The 18,877-nt window shown below is 38.4% G+C and overlaps 1 non-coding gene across 1 annotated transcript; it reads left to right on the forward strand.

The window, feature by feature from the left end:
- The first annotated feature begins 18,590 nt into the window (after positions 1-18,590).
- TRNAS-AGA (transfer RNA serine (anticodon AGA)) lies at positions 18,591-18,672 on the forward strand. The gene has a single exon. It is a non-coding gene; the product is annotated as a tRNA-Ser (tRNA).
- The last annotated feature ends 205 nt before the right edge of the window (positions 18,673-18,877 follow it).

Genomic DNA, 18,877 nt, shown 5'->3' on the forward strand with positions numbered 1-18,877 from the left:
CCATAATCCTCCTCTTCAGAAGCTGTGCATGTTTTCAGCTTTGTGATTAAGAAGATATTTTATGCTGATTACTATTTTTTATCCCATTCTGAAGTTCTCAGCAAATCTTTGGCTTTGTAACGTATGAGAAGGCTTTGTTTATCTCAGAAAAATAGTTCCTCTGGAAGATCTCTAAGCATAATGCAGAAAGAGAGATGATATTACACAGTATTTTCTGATATAATTGCATAGTTTAACCAGTTAATTATAGTAGACCTGTTGATAATGAAACACAATAAAACAAAGCCACCATCTGCTGAAACCCAGGAAAATCTCAGAATGCATTCTCAATAATAAAGAGTGGGTAAAGAAGGCAAGAATAAAAAGAACATCCAGAGTCTACTTAGAAGTGTGAGTTATCTGCTGCTTTTCGAAGAATTGGAAGAGACCTTTGAAGGTCACCTAGTCCAACATACCTATAGTGAGCAGAGACATTTTTAACTAGATCAGGTTTCTCAGAGCCACATCCAATCTGATGAATGGTGACTTTTCCCAGGGATGAAGACATCTGCTGTTTCTTGGGGATATCTGTTCTATTGTTCCATCACCCTTGTTGTAAAATATTCTTCCTTATATCTTGTCTAAACTGATACTCATTGAGTTAAAAATAATTGTCCCTTGTCCTATCCTCTAAAGGTTTCATTTTTCCCCCTTCATTGTTTAATTTCTAGACTTTTTGGGAAGGATTACACCCATTTTGTATTATGGACAGGCTTATATTAGCCATGCTTGCAATTAAAATTGCAGATTATCATCTCTTCTCTGACAGGTAAAAGTCAGTTGCTGTGACTGAGCAATACACACCCTCATTGGAAGAAGGCTTAGAGAAGATGGACATAGGAGATGTGCTCATGAAGGTGAACCCAAGTAAGAAGAACATATGGAGGGATCAGAGCTATTGTACGGACTTAGACAAACACAAAGGGAACCAAAGAGTGATCTTTGTTTTAGACAAATGGATGCATCAAGATACGAATGTCTACTTGAACTAGCCAGAATAGCATGATAGAAGTGCATGTGGGTCAGTCCAGGGTAAAAACCCACCAATCAACATAATGATCCTTTAAGAGAGCTACCTTAGGGGTTGAAGCTGGCTTCAATCCATGCGTTTCTTACTAGTGGCTGGGGATATACAGTGTCATAACAGTGAGTATATCGTAGTATCATAGTATCATTCAGGGTTGGAAGGGACCACAAGGATCATCTAGTTCCAACCACCCTGCCATGGGCAGGGACACCCCACACTACATCAGGCTGGACAGAGCCTCGTCCAGCCTGGTCTTAAACACCTCCAGGGACGGGACCTCGACCACCTCCTTGGACAACCCATTCCAGGGTTTCACCACTCTCATGGGGAAGAACTTCCTCCTCACATCCAGCCTGAATCTCCCCACCTCCAGCTTCATTCCATTCCCCCTAGTCCTATCACTACCTGAGATCCTGAGAAGTCCTTCCCCAGCCTTCCTGTAGGCCCCCTTCAGATACTGGAAGGCCACAATTAGGTCACCTCAGAGCCTTCTCTTCTCCAGCATGAACAGCCCCAACTCCTTCAGTCTGTCCTCATAGGAGAGGTGCTCCAGCACTCTGATCATCCTTGTGGCCCTTCTCTGGACACATTCCAGCACCTCCACATCCCTCTTGTAATAGGGGCTCCAGAACTGGACACAGTACTCCAGGTGGGGTCTCACCAGAGCTGAGTAGATGGGGAGGATCACCTCCCTCGACCTGCTGGCCACACTTCTCCTAGAGACCATTAGCAGAAATCATATATCTATTGTGATCCAACTGTATAATGTAATTGCTGTAGTCTGCCAAGTGTACTAACATCGTGATTTCAGTACATTGATGTATCTCTCTAAGTCAATTTCTTGTGCAATAACAAATATCTATGAGTAAGTGAACTTGGCATTAAACATTAAACTCTCATCATGTGGAATATCTGAAAAGAACCTGGTCAAATAATATTGGACTCTGATAATCTGTTGACAGAAAAGCAAGAGTTTTCTGATCATTTTAGTGTTCTTTGTTATGGTCTGAAAATTGCCTAGAAAAGTCTCTTGAACAGTAGGGTGGGTATCTTCTTCTCTAGTCACCTACTGTTCACTGAAGGCAGTTTATAAATACTACATGAATAAGCGCTGCTGCCTGTTATATAGAAGGTTAATTCAAAGCAATGGTTCAGATTGGGCAAGTAAAGCAGAGGATGACAAGTGGTGCTTTTTTTTTTGCTAGTATCAACCATGCAGAATGTGCAAAACAAATTTAAAACATCTCTGATCTTACAGCTCTGTCGGAATGCAAATATTTTTATATGGATGTATGATATTTCCTTACACTTTCAATGTGTTTTCTTATCCTAATATCTGCACCACCTTTTAAACACTAATTAATTAATCCTCTTAACATTTCAGGGATTAAGTTCTGACCTCATATGAGGGAAGCTTCATTGCTAAATCTTTTAGTTCTGCTAAAACTTGTGCAATACTTGATGTGTATGGTTACACATTATGATATCATTATTGTAATTTGAATTGCTAGTTATGCATAAAAGTGTTTCAGTGATTTTTAAGGCAGCTAATTCAACTTCTTTTCTTTTTGTACTGAGTTTTGCATCCTCTTTCCAAATTGGCCATAAGTGGATGCTTCATAAAGAAGAACAAACAGTTCTGATGCTGTCTCTTTATTAGCCTGTAAGTTTTCCAGCTACACCCAGCACACTGAATTTCCTCAGCCTGTTAAATTTCCTCTACTTCCTCATCCTACTTTGCTTTTTGTCATGCAGTAAGTAAAAGCTGTTTCTCCAGTTTAAATTTCAACTTGTACCATCTTACTGTCTCCCTGTATGTTTCCAGAGTATGCCATACCTACATCTTCTCTTGCTTATGTGTAAATAATGTTTCTTTTATCCCAACATGATGTACTTTGCATCAAAGTCTGACTTCAGTGATGAGTCACAACATGTGATAAGCAGTTTCTCCATCTCTTAGAACACTGATCACTTCCAAGCCAAGTAATTTTATGGTTTTATGATATGTTTGCTTGTCCTCACAAAAACACTGGTTTCAGCACAAAACTCTTTCCATCTTACTGCCTTCTACAACTATGTGAAAGAAGGTTGTAGTAAGATGAAGGTCAGCCTTTTTGCCCAAAAGACAAGTAGTAGGACAAACGGAAATATATTGAATTGTTCTAGGGAAGATTTAGATTGGGTATTAGGAAACGTTTCTTCACCAAAAGGGATGCCAAGCATTGGAAAAGAATGCTCAAGGAAGTGGCTGAGTCACCATCCCTGGAGTTATATGAGGATGTGTAGATATGGTGCTTAGGGATATGGCTTAGTGATGGACTTGGCAGTGTTAGGTTTATGATTGGATTTGATGATCATAAGCATTTCTTTCCATCCTAAAGGATTCTACTATACCAGGTGTCCTCAGATGAATCACTTCCTAAAAGTAATATTATTTCCTCTATTGACTATAAAGTAAGCCTTAGATAATTGGTTCAGCTATAAATGTCTACATTATGGACATATAAAACTGAATGAGTTGAATCCCCACCCTAATGTATTGAGCAGCCATTAGATACTATTACCTCTCACATTTTTCCAGGACTGGCAAATATTGTAGTCTCTTCTAGAAAGACATTTGGAACCATAAAACAATAGTCAGGAAGAAGTTTCTAATAATCTGCAAACTATAAGTGACAAAGAAGTTCAGTTTCCTGGTTACCACATGTTTCTAATGGTGCTGCATATAAGGTGATTTGATTATCTGTTGATGCTTTAATATTTGAAATTAAAAGAGAAGAAAGAGGTCATCTATCTGCCTAAAACCCTCTCCAAAGCATGTTGAAGGGATTTTTCTGAGAGAAGCATCAGGCCCAGATGATTCAGACAACTTGTCCCAGTAATCAACTAAGTGAATAAAACTGCTAAAGTGAATGCAGGGCTTTTCTTGCACAGCATCTAGATATATTTTTGGGGGTGTGGGAGAGGAGAAGGGGGCTGTCAAATAGGATTGTTGACATTAATATCTTAATCCATCTGACAGTTTTCTAGCCTGAGCCCATAAAATGATGCTCTCGTTTCAGTCATCAGTATAATAAAAAATACCTGGTCTTGTTGTATTTTTGTGTGAGAGAGTATAACAACTTGTGATATTCTTGATACTAAATGTACACAGCTGTTTCAACAAGGCAAAAGTGAGTCCTAGGCCATGTCACTGATTACTGGGAGATTGTGTGAAGTGCAAGAAGAGGTGTCCTCCTCACTCTAGGTGACCATGGGACTTGAAATGATGCAGAGCCATAGTCTCAGCATTTGATCTCTGATAACTGCCTTGACCTGGCCACAGCTATGGACAATTGAGCACATTGAATGTAGCTGGAAAGTACAAGCCTAGGACATGTCAGCTCTGCTGTAAGCAAGTTCAGAAGAAAGATTCCTGTCATCTTTAGACTTTAATTCTCTGCTTTCTGTGAACCCCTCCAATACTAATAAGGAGCTGTACTTCTATGTTCATGTTACTATTTTTACTTCCCTTTTTTGTATTTATACCTTAAAGGTATAGCTGTCATTAATTTCCTTTAATAACTTTCCATTTCTTTCCTATTTTCCTTGTATTTCCTAGCATGTTATTTTTTTTCCTTCCAGATACCTGACATGCTTCTCTTTCTTCCTGTAAGTTTGATTTAGTAGCATACTCATTTGTCAGTTGTATGACAGGGAAAGGAAAAGGGAAAAGGAAAGGGAAAGGGAAAGGGAAAGGGAAAGGGAAAGGGAAAAGGAAAAAAGGGAAAGGGAAAGGGAAAGGGAAAAGGAAAGGGAAAGGGAAAGAGAAAGGGAAAGAGAAAAAGAAGAAAAAGAAGAAAAAGAAAAAGAAAAAGAAAAAGAAAAAGAAAAAGAAAAAGAAAAAGAAAAAGAAAAAGAAAAAGAAAAAGAAAAAGAAAAAGAAAAAGAAAAAGAAAAAGAAAAAGAAAAAGAAAAAGAAAAAGAAAAAGAAAAAGAAAAAAAAGGAAAAGAAGAAGAAAAAGAAAAAGGAAAAGAAAAAGAAAAAGAAAAAGAAGGATAAAAAGAAAAAAGAAGGAGAAAAAGAAAAAGAAAAAGAAAAAGAAAAAGAAAAAGAAAAAGAAAAAGAAAAAGAAAAAGAAAAAGAAAAAGAAAAAGAAAAAGAAAAAGAAAAAGAAAAAGAGAAAAAGAAAAAAGAAAAAGAAAAAGAAAAAGAAAAAGAGAAAAAGAGAAAGAAAAAGAGAAAGAAAAAGAGAAAGAGAAAGAAAAAGAGAAAGAAAAAAGAAAAAGAAAAAGAGAAAGAGAAAGAAAAAGAGAAAGAGAGAAAGAGAGAAAGAAAAAGAAAAAGAAAAAGAAAAAGAAAAAGAAAAAGAAAAAGAAAAAGAAAAAGAAAAAGAAAAAGAAAAAGAAAAAGAAAAAGAAAAAAAGAAAAAGAAAAAAAGAAAAAGAACAAAAGAAAAAGAAAAAAAGAAAAAGAAAAAGAAAAAAAGAAAAAGAAAAAGAAAAAGAAAAAGAAAAAGAAAAAGAAAAAGAAAAAGAAAAAGAAAAAGAAAAAGAAAAAGAAAAAGAAAAAGAAAAAAAGAAAAAGAAAAAAGAAAAAGAACAAAAGAAAAAGAAAAAAAGAAAAAGAAAAAGAAAAAAAGAAAAAGAAAAAGAAAAAGAAAAAGAAAAAGAAAAAGAAAAAGAAAAAGAAAAAGAAAAAGAAAAAGAAAAAGAAAAAGAAAAAGAAAAAGAAAAAGAAAAAGAAAAAGAAAAAGAAAAAGAAAAAGAAAAAGAAAGGGAATGCAAGAAAAAGGAAAGGATGCCTACTGCCTTAGCCAGCAGCTGAAGGCAGTGTATTTGAATCATAGATTTAGGATGTAGAAAAAAGATACACCTCATGCATTTAAATTCCTGGCATGTCTATCCCTGTGACTGCAACATAGAACATACTGAATCAAAGCTGTGGTTAGCGCTGCGAGTCCCTGCAAGTGAATAGAATTCTGCTCAAAAAATTCCAGAAGCCAAGTTGCACTTACTCTCTCGCAAAACGTCACAACTCCTCACATTAACTGAAATGTTTTTATCTACAAGAGAGATAATTTTGTATTCTACACGTGTTCTTTGACATAGTATCATGATCACATTAATCCTGGACTGCCTTAATTGTTTCAAGATGTCACCTCTGAACATAAAAAATGTGCAAAAGTCACTGAACTCTAAATTAGTTTGGTTTTTTTTTTCCTTCTAAATCAATGCCAATGCCAAATTAAAGCAAACAATTGCTGTACAATTAAATTGTGTTTTATGTGGAAGAGCAGTTTTTGGTGCATGCACAAGCCCTATGAGGAGAGACTGAGGGAGCTGGGGTTGCTTAGCCTGGAGAGGAGGAGACTCACGGGTGACCTTATTGCTCTCTACAACTACCTGAAGGAGGGTTGTAAACAGGCAGAGGTTGGTCTCTTCTCCCAGGCAGCCAGCACCAGAACAAGAGGACACAGTCTCAGGCTGCACCAGGGGAAGTTCAGGCTGGAGGTCAGGAGGAAGTTTTACACAGAGAGAGTGATTGCCCATTGGAATGGACTGCCCGGGGAGGTGGTGGACTCGCTGTCACTGGAGGTGTTCAGGAGGAGACTTGACAGGGTGCTTGGTTACATGGGTTAGTTGATTAGGCGGTGTTGGGTGATAGGTTGGACGCGATGATCTTGAAGGTCTCTTCCAACCTGGTCTATTCTATTCTATTCTATTCTATTCTATTCTATTCTATTCTATTCTATTCTATTCTATTCTATTCTATTCTATTCTATTCTATGTGACACAGTTAATGTCAGGGTTGAATGTTACCTGTATATTGAACATTCATAAACCAGTAGGCATTTCAGTCAAACTATTCTATTTCTCATGTCCTTTCACATGTTTCCCCTTGTTTTCCAGAGAAACTTGAAGGATTTTTGCTTTCACTGCCTTTTCTTGACAGAGATGCCACAAGGTATCTATACATCTCAAAGGCTAACACAAAATCAATCTGTGTGATTATGCAATTTAACTGCATTTGCAGTGCTAATTTATCTTCTAGCATCTGTAAATTACTTTATTATAAAAAATTCAAAGCTGTAGCTGAAAGCCAAATTAGACCTGGTAGCAACAGAAAAACACTATCAACAAGGGAAATCTCTGAATGCACCAGCAGACAACAAAACATCAAGTGATGTGTAGAAAGACATAAAATGTGGTATAAATTCATTAAGTGCTGACTATTGCTGTTTTATTTGATATCTGAGTAAAAGTATATTGCTGGAAGGATTTGCCACTTTGCCCTAAAGGGAGCCAATTTGCCATTTTCTTTTAACCTGTACTATTTGGGTACTTTGCATTTATGTTTCTGCTTATCAATAAATTGCAGTATCCCAATTAAAGTGGGAGGGGCAGGGAGATCATAGGACCTTTGATAGGTGAAGAGAAAAACTATCCTGCTATTAGGTAAAATTGATAGCTGAAAGCCTTTCCTCCAGTTATTAAATGGCAAGCACTGAATTCAATGTTAAATATTTATGCATGATGAAAAAGCAATTTGTGCATTCAAGGTTAACCATTTATGTAAAAAGAAGAGCATGGCGGGGGGAAAAATAGAAACCTAGAGGGAAAATAATGACCTTTAAGCATCAAAGGCACATTTCCAATCTATTAGGAGGTCAGTGTTCTAATGTGGCACAAAACTGCACTGATGTGATTTCTGGTGTTGCGTTAGAAGGAAGGAAGCCCTGTTCACACTGGGCAAAAGGAATCATGGCAAACCACCACACTATGCTTTGCACTGTAGCATGTAGTTTATGAATAGCACTTCCACTTAAACTTCCAATAATATTCTGTATTTCTATCCAGTCCTGTGTGGTGTGTTTCTTTAACTACTTTGAGAAGAGTTAGAGAGCTTGTTTCGCTCCTTAAACTGAGACACACAGCTGTTTTATGAACTACTTCAGTCAGTGCCTATAGATACTTAAAATCTATCAGTTGTTATGTCCCTCCTGTGTACCCATGAGTAATAGGATTTGCACGTCTTACTCGTTGTTGGTGCTAGTCTACATAACAGGCTTCATAAATGCACAAGGTTGTTTCACAGATCATTATTTTTTACTGAGGTAATATACAAATGTGAAAAAAAAAAAAAGAAGAGGCAGAGTCTTTCTATGAACAATATTCTCAACAAATTAAAAACACAAAAAAAAAGATATAATGGGAAGCAGATTAGAGGAAGCAGGTGGAAATGGACCTGTAAAAGCAGAATGTGATCTAATGCCTGAAGTTGCAATAACGTCACCTTACTTAGTGTAAACAATAGATTTACCTTAAGTAAATCCAAACCACCAGAAATCCTAGAGATACAGCTCTGCCCTACATTATATCCTGAAGGAGTACTTATTCTCTTTTGTTAATAAACACAAGTGATGCTTAGATGGAATTGGGTGTTTTAAGCAGTGAAAGGGAAGAAGAGAAAGCTAAGAGGAAAAAAAAGTGGAAACATCATCCAGAAACAGTAGTCACAACTACTGAGCAGAGTGAAAAGACAGAGAGGGATATATACCAATATGGTAAGTATGATGCAGAGGGAAGATCATCTGTAGGAAATGAGTTACTATGGGAGTCCAGGCAAAGAAATAAAACTTGAAAAAATAAATACTGTGTGGTCATTGGGGATACACAGAGACAGTGAAAGAAGAGAAACTTAAAAACAACAAGCTGTGGGAGGCAAAGTATATGGAAGAGAACAGTGATAAGAATAAGGAAGAATAAGAAAGAAAATAAACCAGAGAAAAAGCTTTTACCTTGGTGGATTTTGTTTTTCTTTACCTTTCCACAAGAAATTCCACATCCATACAGAAGGACATGATAGAATATTTTTTACTTAGGGGATCTAGAGGTGAACCATAAATACAAACCATAGTAGAAAAACTGTAGGCCAGGTATCTTAAATAACCAGAGCAACAAGGCAATTCAGTACTTTTAAAACAGACCCCTTTTTTCAGCAAATCTTGAAGTATAGCTTACATAAATCTTCAATTTTTTCCTGTATGCTTTCTCTAGAAATGTTATACACTCACCTTGGCAGATATAATGTCATTTACCTCTCCATCAATGACAATATTCAGCAGAGCAAGAATCTTTTGACAGAAGGACTTCCCTAGGAGTAAAGATCTGCTCACACGTACTTTGCTATTCTACAATGTCCCGCAAGAAAAGCAAAGGGGTTATACACTCCTTGCAAACCCAGGATATTAGGAGATTTTGTTCATTTTCCCAGATGCAGTTCAATGTTATTTGGCATTTGATCTGGTGTCTTGTCTTGTACATTCTACTTTGCTTTTTTTTATAGAATCATAAAACTGTTAGGGTTGAAAGGGACCTCAAGGATCATCTAGTTCCAACCCCCCTGCCGTAGGCAAGGACACCTCACACTAGGTCAGGTTGCTCAGAGCAACATCCATCCTAGCCTTAAAAACCTCCAGGGATGGGACTTCTACCATCTCCCTGGGAAACCTGCTCCAATGTCTCATCACCCTCATGGTGAAGAACTTCTTCCTAACATCCAGTCTTAATCTACCCATTTCTATTGTTTTTCCATTCCCTACAGTCCTGTCATTACCTGACACCATAAAAAGTCCCTCCCCAACTTTCTTGTAGGCCCCCTTCAGATACTGGATTCTTCCTCTTCTTTCCTCCAAACAAGCTTTTCTTACTTCCCATTGTACTTTTTGATTGTGACTCTTTTATTGGTTTCATTTTCTTTTTTGTTGTCTGCACCATGCCTATCCTACATAATGTAAACATGAAGAAAAAAAAAGAAAAGAAAAAACATAACATGGAACAAACTCTGTGTAATAAGGCTCCCAGTTAAATCAGTGTTGGAAAGTGAATCTGCAACCAGAGAATATAAGCATAACTATTTAAGATAATGGCCCACTATTAGCATTAGTATTGTCATAAATCTCTACCAGGTTCAGACAACAGGAGGCAGCAGGACCCTGCTGTGTTGGCATGAATTCCAATGATGTTTATTGCTCTCCTTTTATGTTAGAGCCTTTAACTTCTTGAGGTATGTATAATTTATTTTAACTGCTCCAAGATACAAGTCTGTAACAGTACTGTTAAAGGAGGCAAACCAAGGACTGCTCTATAGCTCTTAGACCAAGCGTTACAATGCATCTCACATCCAGATGACTAAACGTCTCACCCTTTGAAACAGGGTGCCTTCAGATAACCTTTTGGGATTGACTTGATCAGTGCTGTTCCCTGAGCTGTGCCTACAAATTGTCTGTGCAAACACCAGCTGCCCCAGGTGACAGCCATGTTAACAAGGTAATAGTAGCAATGGCTGGGTGGCATTGCCTGTTACCATACCCCTGTGCAGATTAATTTACTAGTACAGGCATTGCCTGTAAAGCTTTTAAGTGCTACTGTGATGCAAGCAATAAAATGAAACTGGCAGATTTCCCAGTGTTATGTTAATCTCTGTGGGTGTATTTGAGCATACTTCTTTTAAAGTCCAGTGAATGCTATTAAAGAAAAAAAAAAAAAAGTTAAAAAAATTAAACAACCCAAATAAATAATTTAAAAAAAATAATCAATCAATCAATCAATCAAACAAACAAACCCTCCAACAACCAGCAAAATGTATCCACTTTCCTATTCTGGAGAATAATAACCCTAGAAGACTGAAATCTTACCTTGCCCTAATTTGTCACAGATTAAATTCACAAAATGTCCACAAATGGACACATTGGCTTAGACACCATCTGTGAGACAAACATAGGACTCTGTAAACAAGTTGCAGCAATAAAAATTGGAACCTGGAAGAGACTGTATGTGAAAATATTTTCAGCTTTAAAACTCTAGCTGGAGTATATCTAAGCTCTACAAAATAATATAAACATGGAAACATGTTTGTGGAAGGAACTGCAAGTGTCTCACCGGCCTGTCTTTAACTTGAGGTAGGTTATTTCCTCAGTACAAAATGGGTCAGTGAAGCAGACCTTGGAGCATTGCCGGATCTAAGCAATTTTCAAACACCAGTGAGGGACCTCAAGGGTAATTTTTCATATATTGTTTGCATAGACTCCTTGCTTTATGACACAGGCATGGTGCTCTCTTTCCTCTTACTGAAATTCTTGCTCCTGTCCTTATTGTATAGATGCAAAGGGGAATGAAAACCCAGCAGAAGAGTGATTTGTAGTGATCTCTGTGTTTTAATAGAGGACTAAAGCAATATGAATGGAATGGAATGGAATGGAATGGAATGGAATGGAATAGAATAGAATAGAATAGAATAGAATAGAATAGAATAGAATAGAATACAATACAATACAATACAATACAATACAATACGCCCTGGAGGCGTTCAAGAGGAGATTGGACGTGGCACTTGGTGCCATGGTCTAGTCGTGGGGTCTGTGTTGATAGGTTGGACTCAATGATCCTCGAGGTCCTTTCCAACCTAAGTTATACTGTGATACTGTGATACTGTGATACAATAAACCAGGTTGGAAGAGACCTTCAAGATCGCATCCAACCCATCATCCAACACCATCTAATCAACTAAACCATGGCACCAAGCACCCTGTCAAGTCTCCTCCTATACACCTCCAATGATGGTGACTCCACCACCTCGCCAGACAGCCTGTTCCAATGGCAAATCACTCCAGTCTAAACCTCCCCTGGCACAGTTTGGGACTGCATTGTCTTGCTCTGGTGCTGGTTGCCTGGTAGAAAAGACCAGCCCCCACCTGTCTACAACCTCCCTTCAGGTAGTTGTAGACAGCAATAAGGTCTCCCCTGAGCCTCCCCTTCTCCAGGCTAAGCAACCCCAGTACCATCAGCCTTTCCTCATAGAGCTTCTGCTATGTGGTATGCTCTTTAAAAAAAATAAATCCTAAATTATTTGAACCCATTCCTTAATACTCTTAGCAACGGCAGAAGGGGGCCTAGAAGAAGGCTGGGGAAGGACTTCCCAGTATCTCAGCTAGTGATAGGACTAGGGGGAATGGAATGAAACTGGAAGTGGGGAGATTCAGGCTGGAGGTGAGGAGGAAGTTCTTCCCCATGAGAGTGGTGAAGCCCTGGAATGGGTTGTCCAGGGAGGTGGTTGAGGCCCTGTCCCTGGAGGTGTTTAAGCCCAGGATGGATGAGGCTCTGGCCATCCTGGTCTAGGGTGGGGTGACCTTGCCCATGGCAGGGGGATTGGAACTATGTGATCCTTGTGGTCCCTTCCAACCCTAACTGATACTATGATACTGTGATTGTAAGGATGTTATGTATGCAAAAACACAGACTAAAATGGAAGCTGCATTGCCATCACTTGTGTTCTTACTGGCTTCCTCAGGAATTTGCTCTGTTTATTTGGCTTTTTCACTAAGGTAGTCTATTGAAAAATCTCTTTTAGATATAAACTTATAAAACCATACTAGGAAAGAGGCCAAAGAACACCTCTAATTCTGACACAGCCCTGTGATTCACAAAATTGTGGAGATATTACAGTCAAGAGCCCAGTTTTATGGTTGCTTATGTAATGTGGATTTTCAGTGAAGGATCAGTCTTGAAAGGGGCTTCTTCTAGAAGCAAATGTTACAGTGAAAGACAGCTCAAAATGCCTGAAACTGCTTTTGTGCAAATAACTAGAAAACACCAGGATATTCTCTCTAAACATAGTATAAGTATATAACATAAGTATAATTTTCAGGCAAGAACATAAACCTGAATCAAAATAATGAAATTCACTTTAGTCATAATTAAATTTGAGTTGCAACTTCTTTAATAACTGCAATATTTTTTTGTGCATAAATCCTTAAGCTAATGTAAGATTGCTTTCTTTTGATAAAATATCTCTGTTTCTCAGCCAACAAACTTAAAAACAATCAAAGCATTGAAAATAGGCCTGAGGAAAAAGTTCTTCACAGAGAGAGTTGTTAGCCATTGGAATGTGCTGCCCAGGGAGGTGGTGGAGTCACCATCCCTGGAGGTGTTCAAGAAGGGATTGGACGTGGCACTTGGTGCCATGGTTTAGTCATGAGGTCTGTGGTGACAGTTTGGACTTGATCTTTGAGGTCTCTTCCAACCTTGGTAGTGATTCTGTGACATGTACAGAGAGCTTCTATCACACCTTAGCTGACATTTGCTTTATTCATTGGCATGTCTAAACCATGACTTATTCTTACTGAAGGGACTAAAATGTTAACCTGGCCAAGGAAGTGCGATTAACTGCACTGTGTTAATTATAGCTGTTGCTAGGACTGTAAGAATTATGCACTTTTTTTTTGCCATAAATATTTATTGTAGTATTATATAATAATGCAAAAGATTTTCTTTTAAAAGTGGCTGTCATTGATACAAAAGCCCTTGGGCATGGTTTTACAGTAGGAGGGGAGAAACACACTCCACATATTTTCAAATAGTAAAGTAAGGGAGGGAAGATCATGCTTTATGTGTACTTCTGTGTTTACTCAGGTGCATTTGTTCTCCTGTATATCAATTCTGCAGTGAACTTCTGGTGTAAAATGATTTGTAGATGCTTAAACTGTATTTGTGCAAATACTGCTATTCCAATCCGATCCTTTGAGATAATGCTGAAATGGTACAATAGCTCTTATCCAATATCACTAGGAGAGAGCAAACTTCAAGATCCCAAGGCAGAAGTGATTATAAATATTTTATAAGACAGTCATCTAATGGATAGATCAGATTTGCTGTGAACAAGAGGCGTCTATATTTCTCTTCTGCTTTTTTCCTTTTCTGTACAACATAACAGAGACAGTGAAGAATCAGCACTAGAGCATTTGATTTCAAAAATTTCCCTCACCAACCAGATTGCACACAAACAAGGATTTTCTAAGGTTGACTATTTCAACATACTGAGAAAGTTGTTTATGATTTTCAGAATCACAGAATTATTGAGGCTGGAATAGACCTCTGAGATCATCAAGTCTAGCCTATGACCTAACACCAACACATCGACCAGACGATGTCACTAAGTGCCACATCCAATCTTTCCTTAAACACCCCCAGGGATGGCGACTCCACCACCTCCCTGGGCAGCCCATTCCAGACTCTAATTCCCCTTTCCATGAGGAAGTGCTTCCTAACATCCAACTTAAACCTACCCTGGCTCAGCTTCAGGCCATGCCCTCTCATCTTGTCACAAGCTGCCTAGCAGAAGAGCCTGACCCCCAACTTACCAGAACTTCACTTCAGGTACTTGTAGAATGTGATTAGGTCCTCCCTGTGTCTCCTCCAGGCTGAACACCCTCAGGTCTCTCAGTCTTTCCTCATCAGACTTTCCCTCTAGTCCCTTCACCAGTCTCATCACTCTCCTCCGGACCCACTCCAACAGCTCAATACCTGTCTTGCAGTGAGGGGCCCAGAACTGCACGTAGTACTTGAGGTGAGGCAGTACTCACCTCATGGTACTCAGCAGTGCTGAGCACACAAGCAGAATTCCATCCTTAGTCTTGCTGGCCATACTATTCCTGATACAAACCATTGGCTCTCCATGCCACCTGGGCATTCTGCTGGCTCATGTTCAGCACTCCCAGGTCTCTCTCTGCCAGGCTGCTCTCCAGCCACTCATCCTCCAGTCTGTAGCGATGCATGGGGTTATTGTGCCCAACGTGTAGGACCCTGTACTTGGTCTTGTTAAACCTCATACCAAACAGAGAGAGTGATTGCCCATTGGAATGGGCTGCCCGGGGATGTGGTGGAATCGCCATCACTGGAGGTGTTCAGGAGGAGACTTGACAGGGTGCTTGGTTATATGGGTTAGTTGATTAGGTGGTGTTGGGTGATAGGTTGGATGCGATGATCTTGAAGGTCTCTTCCAACCTGGTCTATTCTATTCTATTCTATTCTATTCTATTCTATTCTATTCTATTCTATTCTATTCTATTCTATTCTATTCTATCCTATCTCTTTATAAAACACCTATCTTATTTTTAAAGTTTTAAGTCCAGTAAGGGGACATAAAAATAAAAAAGGAAGGACAACCTGAAACTACCAAGACTTTTTTCTTTTCTCCCTTTTCCTCTGAAAAAATTACTACTGGTTTGGCTAAACAAAATTAAGTTTTCCAAAAGCAAATATAGTATGAGAAACTGTATGTTGCTCATGTGTTTTATAGGGGTTTTCAGTCCATCAGCAAGTGGTTATGAGTTCAGAAATGACACACTGACTTCTATTTATCAATTTTCTCATTCATGGCATAAAACATCTGGACGTAACCAGACTATTGACAGATTAGTGTATTATTAATTTTACTGCATAACCAACAAGAATATTTTACTAGTTTTAGTATTTCCATATCCAGCTTTAGATTTAAGTGATAAAAATATGAGATCTACTAAAAAGAATAGCAACGATTTATAAGAGCATGCAATCAGTATGAGATAGCTGGTACTGGCATATGATTTAACAGATGCATTTGATAGTGTTGTTTGTCCAGCATATGGAACTGTAGCAGATAAACCAAATAATTACTAGGAATCACTGAAATGATTTCTCTTCAAGAATTGCTGGACTTTTACTGCACTGAACAATTTGTAGTATTCTGCTTGTGGACTGGACTGTGGTTAGTGCAGATATTTGATTTCTACCGGAAAGAAATTTCCACACTAATACTTTGCCATTAGGCAAAACATCAGGTAGATTACATTAAAGAAAACATTTTTATTTGAGAAAACCTGGTGAAACCATTGGGACTATTTCTAACATATACTCCTTGAAGATTACTGGTTTTCTGAGGATATTCCAGTGAGACTTGGAGGTTTTCTTGATTTTATTATATTTTTAATTCATTTTCTTGCATTTCGTTTCTTCTGTTCAGAAACAGGGGGCCTGATAACACAACCCTAAACAAAAGAGTAAACAGTTCATTTCAGAGCAGCTTTGCTTTTCTGTTTTGATATGCAGATAATGTTACCTCTCCTAGAGCAAAGATAATCAACATAGGAAAAGATAAGGCTTTCTATGCTCAGTGAAGCATGTGACTGGGTCATAAATGCTTTTTCATATTATATGAGATACACTCTCAGAACTGCAAAGTGGAATAAAAGAAATCGTCTTGTGAAAGACATATTAAAAATAATTCACTGTAAACATTTGGGTTAATAAAAGAAAAGTTTAAAACTTAACATTTGATAGTTGTTTCAGTTTGCATACTTTGTTGAACAGAAGGTGCTATTTTCGGTGCTCTGGAGAAAGTCAGCTGCTGAGGGAGAAGACAACATTGAAATTCTTCAGTGACATTTTTTGTTAAACTTCATTAAAGTGGATGAAATGGAATCAATTTCAGAAGACTGATGGGGCAGTAATGAAGAGAGGCCCTGTGCTATTGAGAGCAACACACATCTGATGTTTTTATTCTGAGACCGGCTCCAGGGGAACATCCTTACTCCTTAGTTGCTGTTCTCTGTGTAATTATCACCTTCACTGCTAAGGACAGACTGCATATCATTTAATCACTCCATCGGCAAAGTCCTTGCCTGTGACATCCAAAGGCAGGCAGGAAGGTGTCATTGAAAGAGAAAAGGACACAGGAGGATTTTTTAATATTGCAAAACAGAGAATCAAAGCTTTTGTATTTGCTCTGAGACAACCTATGATAAACAAATGTAATAGAGAAGGCAGCCAGTGTCTTTTTCATGAAAGACATTTTCAAAATCCAAATTGCACTCAGCACTGATGCTGTTCAGTTTCTCAGACAAGATTACAAGATGCTGTTGAACCATTAAATAATGCAGCCTGTTTATCTGTTGTTTATGGTCAGAAAGAGACAGTACTATAGTGTGGCTAATGACCTGAATCAGGTGAAAAAAAATGAGGCTGAATCTGTGTTCCTGTCTCCAAACTTAGACAGTCGTAATTCCCCTACCTGTCTTTTTTTTGTCTACATAATTGGATTATGTTTGGGAAAGGGAAATTTTCTACAGGTTTCTAGGATGTTTCAAACTTGAAGCCTTTCAGTGAGTAGTTCTGTCCTGTATAACTATTATTTTGAAGTTATTGCTAAGATGATTTGCTGCTGAATTCTTCAACTGTCTCCTACTCTTGTCTTGCACTCTCCAGAGTAGGATCCAGAGTTTCCCTAAAAATTCTACCCATTCTACCATCCTGAACACAGTGACTTATGCCACTTCACTTATGCAAACCTCACGGCTATGAGTCAAAGGTCTTATCTCCAAAGACCTCTTCACTCTCATATTTTCAACCTGAAGTAGTATGTTGTGCTGAGTAGCTCATTCCTGTTTAGATGAATGGAGTGAGTTTCATACTCACATGCTTAAGTTGAATGTATAACACAATCTTTAGTTCTGTTTAATCCTGTGCTCCCCAGTACAAGAAAGTTAGGGACTTACTGAAGTGAGTCCAGTGAAAGACATAAGAAAACAAGCTTTTTATTGTCAAGGTGGTTCAACACCAACACAGGTTGTCTGATAGCTTGTGGAGTCTTCATCTGTAGAAATATTCACAACCCAACTGAGCACAGTCTTAAGCAACCAGTTCTAGCTAAACCTCCTTGAGCAGCACATTGGACTAGATGATCTTTAAAGGTGCCTTCCAACCACAAATACTGTGTAAATCTGTCTTCCATATTGCAGAACATAATACTAAATTCCATAAAGGTTGAAGAATTCTCCCTCAGTGCGATACCTACGCCATTATTGAAGTGTAACTCTTTGACCATTTCAGGCCAAACTGACCCATATAAAATGTTTCTGCCTCTAGCAATGTCTTCCCATTCAGTAAGGTAAAAGACCATTATTTAATTTGCCTCAGAGAACAAAAAAGTTCAGAATAAATTCAGTGAAAATGGTGCAGCTTCTCTAAAATCATGATGTGTATAGTAAGAAACACAGAATCCAGAAGAACTGGATCTTTCTAGGATTTTTTTTTTTCTGAACAAAAAATGTATAACATGTAGTGAAACACAGTGTTAGTAGGTTTTCAATTTAAACCAAAATTAATGGCAAGTCTTCCAGTGGAAAAATTTCCAGTAGTTCAAACTTCATCAATATTTCCCAATCTCAGGTAGTGATAGGACTAGGGGGAATGGAATGAAGCTGGAGGTGGGGAGATTCAGGCTGGAGGTGAGGAGGAAGTTCTTCACCATGAGAGTGGTGAAGCCCTGGAATGGGTTGTCCAGGGAGGTGGTCGGGGCCCCATCCCTGGAGGTGTTTAAGCCCAGGCTGGATGAGGCTCTGGGCAGCCTGATCTAGTGTGGGTTGTCCCTGCCCATGGCAGGGCGGTTGGAACTAGCTGATCCTTGTGGTCCCTTCCAACCCTGACTGATACTATGATACTAATTCTCTTCCAGAATCAACAGATTATTTTATTCTGGATTGTTGAATTTTTGAAACCATTTTTCTTTAATCTACACCTAAGGTAAATTGTTCTCAAAAAAAACCAACTTCCTTTCTTATATAACCACGACTACTAATGCAAACAAAAAATAATTGCAGTATCTTGTGTGCCTATTCTCATCCTAGACAAATTGATCTTGAAGGTCGCTTCCAACCTGTTGGCACAGGTAGTTGTGGCCGAGTGGTGAAGGCGATGGATTAGAAATCCATTGGGGTTTCCCAGCGCAGGTTCGAATCCTGCCAACTACACAGGGGGGGGCAGCTCTCTTTTAGGGGGGTGCTGTGGCTCAGTTGGTAGCGCATCAGACCCTTAATGGGAAGGTCATGAGTTCAAGCCTGCAGTGGGCAGTAGTGTCCTATCCTACTCTAGGTCTGTGGTGACAGGTTGGACTCGATGATCTTTGAGGTCTCTTCCAACCTTAGTGATACTGATATTGTTATTATTACTATTATT

The sequence above is a fragment of the Melanerpes formicivorus genome, unplaced genomic scaffold, assembly GCF_026170545.1.
Source record: "Melanerpes formicivorus ecotype bairdi unplaced genomic scaffold, bMelFor1.0.p_v2 SCAF_3, whole genome shotgun sequence".
Taxonomy (NCBI): domain Eukaryota; kingdom Metazoa; phylum Chordata; class Aves; order Piciformes; family Picidae; genus Melanerpes; species Melanerpes formicivorus.